At 44.6% G+C, this 10571-nt stretch overlaps 1 long non-coding RNA gene across 2 annotated transcripts; it reads left to right on the top strand.

Annotated features, from left to right (window-relative positions):
• Positions 1 to 1075: 1075 nt before the first annotated feature.
• On the top strand, positions 1076 to 4560 carry LOC123988690. 2 transcript variants are annotated; one of them, XR_006830275.1, is made up of 3 exons: positions 1076 to 1146; positions 1732 to 1878; positions 4489 to 4560. It is a non-coding gene; the product is annotated as an uncharacterized LOC123988690 (long non-coding RNA). The 2 variants fall into 2 exon arrangements; XR_006830276.1 differs by lacking the exon at positions 4489 to 4560 and adding an exon at positions 2684 to 2826.
• Positions 4561 to 10571: the final 6011 nt, after the last annotated feature.

Genomic DNA, 10571 nt, shown 5'->3' with positions numbered 1-10571 from the left:
CGCGACAGGTGACGTCATTACAATGCCAGTGAATAGAACGTAGTAACGAGCACATTTCATTGATGCGTCGTACCTTGCTGAGTAGTTTCTATCCAGGTAAGTGTTTTATATACCATCTTATATTTAAGATAATAAGAAATTAATACATATAATTAACGTAGAAAATAGAAAATAGAAAAATAATATATTATAAGTAAATTAATAAATCTTAATGGCTAATCGGTAACTTACATAACCTAGCGATCGGACGTACATATTGCGAATGTGCAGTCTTTACGGTGACTACACGGATGAGGCCGTCTTTACCAGGATGACATTCGGTCACCCGACCTAGTTCCCATTTCGCCGGGGGAAGCGTCGAGCTCTTGAGTAGAACTAAGTCCCCGATTTTGAGGTTGGGGACGCGACTACACCACTTCGATCGCGCCTGTAATGTGTGTAAGTAATCGTTAGCCCATGCTTTCCAGAACTTTTCCGTGAGCTGTTGAACGAGTTGCCATCTCGATAAGCGATTCTCGTTAATTTCCAGTACTGATGGCACCGAAACAGATTTTAATGCTGCGCCCACGAGAAAGTGACCTGGAGTGAGGGCCTCACATGACTCGAGGTAATCGTTTAAAGGAGCCAAAGGGCGTGAATTTAAACATGCCTCGATGCGGCAGAGGAGCGTAATTAGTTCCTCGCAAGTAGGCGTATGATCGCCGCGCATGCGTCGCAGATGGGTCTTAACGCTTTTGACCCCTGCCTCCCAGATTCCTCCAAAATGAGGAGCTGCCGGCGGAATAAAGTGCCACGTGATATAATCGGCAGCTAAACGCGAACGAAGGTGAGTGTCTGCCGTTACTTGTTTAAATGCGTTCATTAATTCTTTATTAGCGACTTGGAAATTAGTCCCATTATCGCTATATAAATTCGTAGGCAATCCGCGGCGAGACGTGAAGCGTTCAAATGCTGCTAGAAACGCTGAAGTGGAGTAGTCGCGCACCAATTCGAGGTGGATAGCGCGAGTCGCCAAACAAACAAAAAGAGCGATGTAAACCTTTTGCGCCCTTTGCCCACGTCCACGATACGCAAGAGCAGAGAACGGTCCTGCGTAATCCAGGCCGCAATGGACGAACGCTCGAGATGGAGTGACTCTCACCGCAGGTAAGTCGCTCATTTGTTGACTTGCGGTAACCGCCCGCCAACGCACGCACGCGACGCATTTATGAATGTGGCCTTTAACTAGCCTTCGCGCGTTGACGATCCAAAACGTTTGCCGTAAAACATTTAACATTAACTGCGTGCCCCCGTGTAACGTGTTCTCGTGACAATCAGCGATGATGAGTTCGGTGATTCGATGCACCGGTAATATTATCGGAAAGCGCTGCAGAAGTTCCGAGTTGCGCAACCGCCCGCCAACACGGACAGTACCATCTTCGCCAAGAAACGGATTAAGCCGAAGTAACGGGCTAGCTTTTAACAGGGATTCGCCCTTAAGCATAGCCGCTATTTCCCGTCGATAATGCCGAGTCTGGACGTACGTGATCCAGAATTTACGCGCCGCGAGGATCTCAGCCGCGGTAATAACCGTGTCTGAATAGCGATTCCCTTTATTTCGCGAGGTAAATCGGAAAACGTACGCGGTGATGCGTAAAACTTTTCGCCATGAAGATGTGCGCATTGGCAGATCCCATTCCGTCTCCGATTGAACGTGTAACATGCTGATATTAATTTTAACTTCTGCTTCAGCTTCCTTCGGGACCGTAGGCTTACTTTCTGGCCACTCATTAGGAGCTTGTATAAGCCAGGAAGGGCCGTGCCACCAAAGGGTATGTTGAAGCAGCTGTGACACCGATAGACCACGAGAGGCGCAGTCAGCGGGATTATGACCCGAAGGTACGTGTCGCCAAATAGCGTTAGGCACGCGATTTTGAATTTCTGCGACCCGATGCGCAGTAAATGTTTTTAGTTCGCTCGGTTGCTTATTTATCCACGCGAGTGATACTGTGGAATCGGTCCAGCAGTACATCGTGCAATTATTAAGTTTTAATGTATCTTGCACGTGTTCGATCAAACGCGTCATTATTAGGCAAGCGCATAGCTCGAGACGCGGAATTGTGAGTGGCTTCAATGGAGCTACTTTAGTCTTAGAAAGCAATATATGTACCGTGGTCTCATTCGCGACGTTGGTTACGCGTAAATAAATTACGGATGCATACGCGTCTTGAGAGGCATCTGCAAAGCCGTGAATTTCGTAATGCAGGGAATCATTACCGATCCCGACCCATCACGGTATGAAAACGTTCGGTAATGCGTTAAATTCCGTTGCATATTCGCGCCATTGTTTGGTCAACTCCAGTGGTAACGGGTCGTCCCAATCAAGCTTGGCCACCCATAGCTTTTGAATAAAAATCTTGGCTACGATTACAACTGGAGCGATCCAACCCAATGGATCGAAAATTTTCGCTACGGTAGATAGAATGACTCGCTTAGTCGGATTAGCCGTCTTCGCGAGATCGATTTTTAATTTGAACCGGAATTCGTCCGTGTTAGGTTGCCAAAGAAGGCCAAGCATTTTTAACCCTTCAGAATCCTGAAATGAGCGGCTAGCGGCCAGCTCGTGTTCATCATCAGGAATGCCTGTTAATAGTTGTGGACAATTACTTGCCCATTTTCTTAAATGGAAACCCCCGTTTTGCAGCAGTTCCGTCACCTGCTGACGTAATTGGAGCGCCAGTACGCGATCATCCGCCCCGAAAAGTGCATCGTCCACGTAAATGCAGTCATTTAAGATTGGGACAGCCAACGGGAAATTAGTTCCTTCGTCCAAAGCGAGCTGCTTAATTACGCGATTAGCGAGAAAGGGAGCTGGCACCATAAGTGACGGTAAGTAACTCATAAGTTTTGAGCGCTTCATCTGAGTTCGGTCGCCAGACGATCCTTTGATACGCGGTGTCCCGAGCATCGATCCAAATCTGACGAAACATTTTCGCGATATCGGCCGCGAAAACAAACCGATGCGTACGCCAGCGCAAAATAATTGCCGTAATATCGGCTTGCAATTTAGGCCCGACCAGTAAATGATCATTTAATGTAGACCCGTTTGACGTAGGCATCGAGGCGTTGAAAACCACTCTCAAGCGCGTCGTGCTACTCTCTTGCCGAATGACCGGATGATACACGGTTTGCTTGGAAGTCGCTTCTGATTCACTGACCTCCCGCATGTGTCCTAACTTCAAATACTCTTCGAGAAACGCGTGGTACGCAGAGGCTTGTTCCGGATCACGGGCAAGTCGTTTCTCTAATTTGTAAAAATAAGCGACCGCGAAGTTTCTAGAAGACCCGATATCAATGGGCGGTTCTGATTTGAAGGGCAATCTCGCCGTGTATCTACCATCTGGTTGACGCGAGTGAGTGCTGCGAAAATGCTCCTCGCATTTTTTATCTGCTTCGGAGAGAAAAGTAACGAGCGGAGGCGCTTCTACCTCCCAAAACTTTTTTAAAGTGTCGTTAATTTCGGCGTCAACGTCGCCGTAGTGCACATGCACTTGCACTGTTTGGGAATCAGTAGACGGAATGGGACCAGTCAACACCCATCCAAAAATCGTATTTTGCGCGACCGGTTCGGTTCGAGAGCCTTTACGAAGCCCTTCGAGTAGAATCGCGCCGTAATAATCTGCCCCGATAATAAGTTCGATGGGAGCATCATTGTTAGAGAGTGGGTCGGCCCACTCGAGATCGCGTAAATGTGTCCATTTGTCGGACTGACACACCGACTTAGCACGGTAATTCGTCAGTTTTTTAAGTATAAACGCGCGTAAAGGAATCACAGGCCCTTTACCCTGGCACGGCTGCAATAATATATTTGCAGACGATCGTACTGTTGCCGTTGTGCCGGCTCCGATACCCGTAACGGATGCGTGTGCGTGTTGGCGAGGAGCGCGTAACGCGTGAGTAACCGATTCGCGAATAAAGGTACCTTGCGAACCGGGATCAATTAACGCGCGAATTATAGCGTGTCGACCTCCAGGAGTGCCGACTTTGACACACGCAGTAGCAAGAACAACTCCTTTTTCGCGACACGCGGAACCGCAATGCGTGTTTACCGGCTCTGACACTGAAGTGTCATCCGTGTTATCATCGGTGTGCGTTGCCGTGCTCGAATTTTGAATTCTTTGTGATGCCGCGTTATTAGTCGATTCGCGACTTTTATTCCCCGTTTGATTTATCGCGGGTTTACGTTCAGAATGCAAGAGGGTGTGGTGCCGCCCCTTGCAGATAGAACAACGACGTTTGCTAGAGCAGGCCGCCGGAAAATGACCTTTTTGCAAACAATTGAAACAATGCCGGTGTTCGCGCGCGAGAGACAAACGCTGCTCGACTGATTGTCCACGAAACACGTCACATCGGAACAACGCGTGATCAGATCCGCACGCAATACATTGCGTTTCAGACGTATTTAAATGAGCTTTAACCGTTTTAATTGGCCCTGTTTTACCTTTACAGGAGCTGTTTTCTTCACCGCGCGAAGACGCCAACGATTCTAAGGTGCGAATACGTACATTTATAAACGCATCCCAATCAGCGAGGGAAGGATACAACTCGTCTTCGCCCATACGCATCCCCCACTCCCGATGGGACTCTTTATCCAGCTTACGGACAAAATGAAAAATGAGCACATCGTCCCAGTATTCGACAGGACGCGATAAATTCTTTAATGCCGTTAAAGCGGCGCGAGATCTATCACGTAAGCTTCTTAAATCGTTTAAAACGGCAGATCCGATCGGGGGTGAGTCGAATAACATTTTTAAATGAGCATTTATGAGCGCGCGTTCGTTCGCGTATCTGTCTGTCAACAACCTCCACGCAGCTTCGTAATTCGCCGCGGAAGTGGAAACATTTTTTAACAAAAGAGACGCTGCACCGGTCAAACTTGCTTTTAAATAGTGCATCTTTTGCACGTCGGACAACGACTCATTTGAACCCACTAACGCGTGAAAGAGATCTCTAAAGTTTTCCCACTCTGTATAATCCCCGGAGAATTTAGGCAATTCAATGCGTGGGAGTTTGACAGACGGCGCGGATTCGCGATGACAAGAAACGGAGCTTATGTTACAAGGGTTACTTGCTGCTTCGTTGTCCGCAGGTAAAGCTGCCGTCAGAGCGTCGAGGGCAGAGAGGAAGGCCGCTTCCGTATTGCCGAAGATGTCCTCGGAGAAGTAGGAATTTGTCCTGGTCTCCTCCTCAGTTGCAGCAACCTCAATCTGGATGTGCGTGGCTTGGAATTTGTTCCAGTAGTCCTTCAGCAAAGAGAGACGTCCGCGAATCACAGCAGGGGTGTGATTAGCCTTCCCCAGTTTTTTAAAATTGCTGAGTGCATTACTTATTAAACGTGCGTGCACTTTGTTTTCACGGATTAACGGATCCATGATATTGTTATATTACGATTTTGAAAAATAAACGTACTTTAACCGCAAGGTGAACTTTAACGAACACGTCACTGTTTTCGCGGAACGAAGCGCGTGAACGTCCTCCGATGTTTATCGGCGGAGGTCGCGATGTCGGTTGAGTTCGAACGACACGTGCAAAATCCTTTGTTCTGCCGATTTAATCCGGCTTAAATTTTTGCACTTTCGCGATTTTAATGTTCACCACACTGATTTAATTGTTTTTATGCGGCACTGCACTTCCTTTATTTCCTTACAATCCGGCTCGAAGGACCAATTGTTGCGCGCAGAGAATAAATTTTTCCTCTGGGCAAAATACCGTTAGTCTCAGTAAGGAAGGAAGGAGTTTAATAATGTTTATCGACACTTTGAATATACGTAATATAATTTAATAAGCAAAGAAAGGAGTGTTGAGTCACTTTACACTCCGTGGCCTTTAATTAGTAAAGGCAAAACTGGTTTATACAAAATGTACTTTCGGTCGAAGTACGTTGAGCGAATTAGTCGCGTGTTCTGAATACTTTGGAATGACCTTCTTTCGTTGGTGAATAGCGAACGAGTAGGACGATCGTCGCCGCGTCGCGGTTTTTATAATCGTGAGCGCGCTGACAACGCCGAAGGTTTTTCGGCGTTTGGCATAACTTTGCCTAATTTAAATTGGCGCGCGCTTAATCCCGAACAAACACCCTTAACATTTCCTTATTAACACGCCTACCTGTCTTGCACGAATTCACACGAGGGGCCCGCATGGGACCAGAGCATTGACGGACTCAATAAATAAATTCAGAATCTTATTATAAATTAAACGATTCTTCTTAAATTGTTCCGATCGTTATCGACCTAACATCGTCGAGCGCAATTGGGACTGCTGGCAGCGAATAATACCGTTCTCATCCGCGTATCAATCATAATGAATGTCCTTCTTTTAATTTTTGTACGTCGCGCGCCTTATCTCGCTCGCGACGTTATTAAGTGTATGAGGGAATGGATACATGATGTGTGAATGTGGCTTAAGGGCAGTGTGAATGAGGCAGAGGAGGATGCGTGTGTGCGTGCAGAAGGGGAAACAAGAGAAAGGCAGTTTTACGAAAGGGGCTGCAGTTTAGAATATGGGACACGTCCCCTGATGACGTCACCTATATATTTTTGTAGCTTATCACACAAGGTGTTCATATATGTAGACCATAAGTGCCACAAATTTTTGTTTGAGCGTCACAATACTTTTTTGTAAAAAGTAAAATTCCAGCCCTTTCTCATCTGTCCCGCTTAAGAGGGAGGCGCCTCGTATTGTAAACAATAGAGAGGGTCCTCGGGGACACATTGGTGGTGATTTCATTTGTAGGAGGCGTGGGAGTCGGGAGTTATGGGAGGTCAAAGATCAGGACATTCAAAATTTGTGAATGAAGCATTGATCTTTTTTTTCAACATAATAAGCAACCTTTCTTACAACATTTTCACAACCCCCCCTTTTTTTTTGAGATGGGAAATGCCTTACGCACACCGGGCATGTGATGCTAAGTCCGATAGTGTGGGACTCCCAGGATAACCCGGTATACCCACTAAAACCCAACCTCTTATCATGTCCCCATTCGAATTCTCGAATGGGATACACAATTTTTATATCTCTCCACAATTATTCACAAGGATAATTGCGTTAGGTTAGGGCATAACCTATGGGGAGGGGGTGCAGGGGGAGGGGCGAAGTCCCTCCTCCGCCCACGCGTTTAGATCTTCAACTTCCTCAAAGGTAGTATTTACTTATGAAAAATACGTTTAATCGCCTCATATCTATTTTCTAAGCTTCAACACCGTTTCGACATTGTTATCATAACAGAAATTGATCAATGCTTCATTAACAAATTTTGAATGTCCTGATCTTTGACCTCCAATAACTCCCGACTCCCACGCCTCCTACAAATGAAATCACCACCAATGTGTCCCCCAAGACCCTCTCTACTGTTTACAATACGAGGCATCCCCCTCTTAAGCGGGGCAGATGAGAAAGGGCTGGAATTTTACTTTTTACAAAAAAGTATTGTGACGCTTAAAAAAAAATTTGTGGCACTTATGGTCTATATATATGAACACATTATGTGATAAGCTACAAAAATATATAGGTGACGACATCAGGGGACGTGTCCCATATTCTAAACTTGAGCCCCTTTTTTCAATAATAAGTGTCGTGTTTGACCTTCTTGTAACCACATCCTACATTTGCGGGCTCGTCCATCAAGATAGTCGAAAAGAACAAAAGTAAAAGTGAAAAGTTTCGATTGTTCGCAGTACGAGGTAGCCATAAAGTCGTAAAGTGATAAAGTAAAGTGAGTGGTGAATCGGTGGAGTGAACTAATCGAAAAAAAGTGACGTGACTGATAAGTGAAAAGACAAGAGAAAACGAAGATGACAGACAACGAAATTAGCGACCACGAACAAACTGTTACGTCGCGAGCGAGATCATGTCGATACGGCGCGCGACGTACAAAATATAAAAAGAAAAAGAAGAAGAAAGGTTAAATTAGTTAGATTATATTACTATCTCTTTTCCTTTGGATGATTAATACGCGGTTGAGAACGGTATTTTCGCTGCCACCAGTCCCGATCGCGCTCGACGATGTTAGGTCGTTAACGATCGGAACAATTAAAAAGAATCGTTTAATTTTTATAATAAGATTCTGAAGTTGTTAGATCGAGTTCGTCAATGCTCTAGTCCCATACGGGCCCCTCGTGCGAATTTGTGCAAAGAATGGTTAGCGTGAATGTTAGGAAGGAAATGTGTTATTAAAATGAATCGGAAACTAGTTATGTGTAACAAAAAGAAAAATATAATTTCAAAAGTAAGATAGACAGTAAATGAAATGGTTTACAAAATTAAAGCTGTTGAAAATATAAGAAAAATCCAATTTAAATATATGTTTGACAAGATCGGCAAGAATAGGTTACTTTGAAAATTATTGAATCGTAAAACGGAATTTGAAAAATGATTCGAGCGCCGATTTCGATGAACAAATTAAATAACGCTGAGAGGAAACGGTCCCAAGGGGAAAATTTCCAGAACCAACGGTATCATGGGCCGCCTCTCGTTATAACCAACGGAATTATTGTTAAAATTGCGAAATGTTCTTCGATACCTTAATCGATGTCGAACAGAACGATCTTGGGGGAAAAACTTCCAGGTCACGCGGTTTCAAGATCGCCCGTTTTGCCTCACTATATCCAGATTCGTCGTATTGGACAAAATGAAATAGATAAACTTACCAAGCTCGATGTAATTTAATGCACGATAATATAGATTTATAAATTCGCTCAGTGGTCGCTAGATGCTTGGTTGTCTGGAAATCTGGAAGGCGAAGACAAGATGAGAACTTGTCACACGCACTACGCGTTCGCGATCGGCCTTTCGACGGTGTTACGGTTACGGAACGATAACCAATTTCAAAAACGACGCGACGCGGAAAAGAACAAAATATTAAATAACGGACGATTTAAAAACGAAAGAGAAAAGATAGAAAATGAAAAGTATGAAGTTTTACGTATTCGTAAGAGTCTTTTACGCGGAAAACGAGAACCGCAATCTCCCGGCACTCTGCCTTTTGTAAGGACTTTACCGGTCAGCTAATTACAACGATTTTCACGCGTAAACTATTGCTCGACGCGAACACGGGCTCCCCGTCACGTACCTCACGATTTTTCGACGAAGAGTGATTTGCCTCAGTCAAGCGATCGTATCTCAGGGTTCGACCCGCGATCATGGGCCCAAAGCGGGGACATCATTTGGCAAATCAGGATACGTGTCGAAGGGGAAGGCCCGCGCGTATTGGTTTCGTCTAGGCGCGTTTCCCGAGTTCTCATCCCTTCTTGACCTTTCTTCTGACTCTATCTTCCGTAAGCTATCTCTTTCTTTTACCCCTCTAACGCTACGCGGATTTCATGCGTCGCAATTCTAAAGTTTCTGGAATGTTCGAAATCTGTTACGACTTTACTTGTTTGAATTTAATAATCAGAGAGGCTTTTGTAGATGGAATTTAATAATGATGTTTCGGTAACGAAGAACATTTGCCCTTTTATAGATGTTTGATTTACTATATTGAATAACTATTAATAAATAACGTGAAATTATTCCGATCTTATTTGTATTTCGGTGGTTTACGGGAAAAGGCAATCGATATTTATAATTATTATCAAATCGCGGATATATGCAAATACGTTACTGCATTTAATCGTTATTAGTTCCGCGTGCATTGATTTTTAATGGTTTCGAATTTTCTAAACGCTCTACGTTTAACGTTTAGTTCATTGTCGATGTTTATTGCCTTAGTCGACCTTCGCTTGTGTAACGACCCGATAATCAAGCGCAATATCTTTTTGTTTTCATTTTCTTTATTGTAATTAATTTTTATATTTCATACAAGGTGTTCTATTTTATTTCTATTGTTAATTAGTGTATAAAATTTTTGTAATAAATGTTTTCATTTTTCGTCGATAACCGAGTCTGTTAAATTCATCGATAAAAGTTTAGTCGATAAGTCAGACGGTAAAACAGTTTACCGATAAATTATCGACGTCTGACCGCGCACGCACCAGCGCAACCCCAGTGAACACATAGTGGGGTAGAATTCTAGAGCGGGGATGCTGGACCACCACGTGATGGGGAAAACCCAGCTACCCCAAGAACTCTATGCGGAAAAAAAGTGCCGACTCAGCAAGATCTGAGTATAAATAGAGGCGTTCCGCACAGTTTCGATGCAGATCTTCTCAGGCCTCGGTCTGAAGCAGACAATACTCTGAACAGTAGAGAAAAGCTTGCGCTGAACTGTTTAGGCAGCGATAGAGCGCGAGTTACAGCTATTTCCTACTCTTCCACTGGTGGCGTGCAGTACCGCAGATCAGTGGACCTCCTATCCGCGGTTCGCAACGTGTTACACAGGTGTTACGCTAAGCCTACATTTAAGTGTAAAGAGCTAGCGAGGAGCGGAGCTCCTTGAACGGCCTGCGATTAACACAGCTCTGGTATAACCAGAAACCGATTGCGACCCATAGGAAAGGTTAACTGGATTCTAGTAGTCTAGCACAAACCTCTGGAATTTAGTTTCCATAATCATTGTTGAAAACCAAACAGAGTATTGACTGTACAGGAAGACCACG

The sequence above is a fragment of the Osmia bicornis genome, unplaced genomic scaffold (genome assembly GCF_907164935.1).
Source record: "Osmia bicornis bicornis unplaced genomic scaffold, iOsmBic2.1, whole genome shotgun sequence".
Classification (NCBI taxonomy): Eukaryota; Metazoa; Arthropoda; class Insecta; order Hymenoptera; family Megachilidae; genus Osmia; species Osmia bicornis.
Note: the sequence above shows the minus strand (reverse complement) of the source record. Positions and strands in the feature narration are given on the sequence as shown.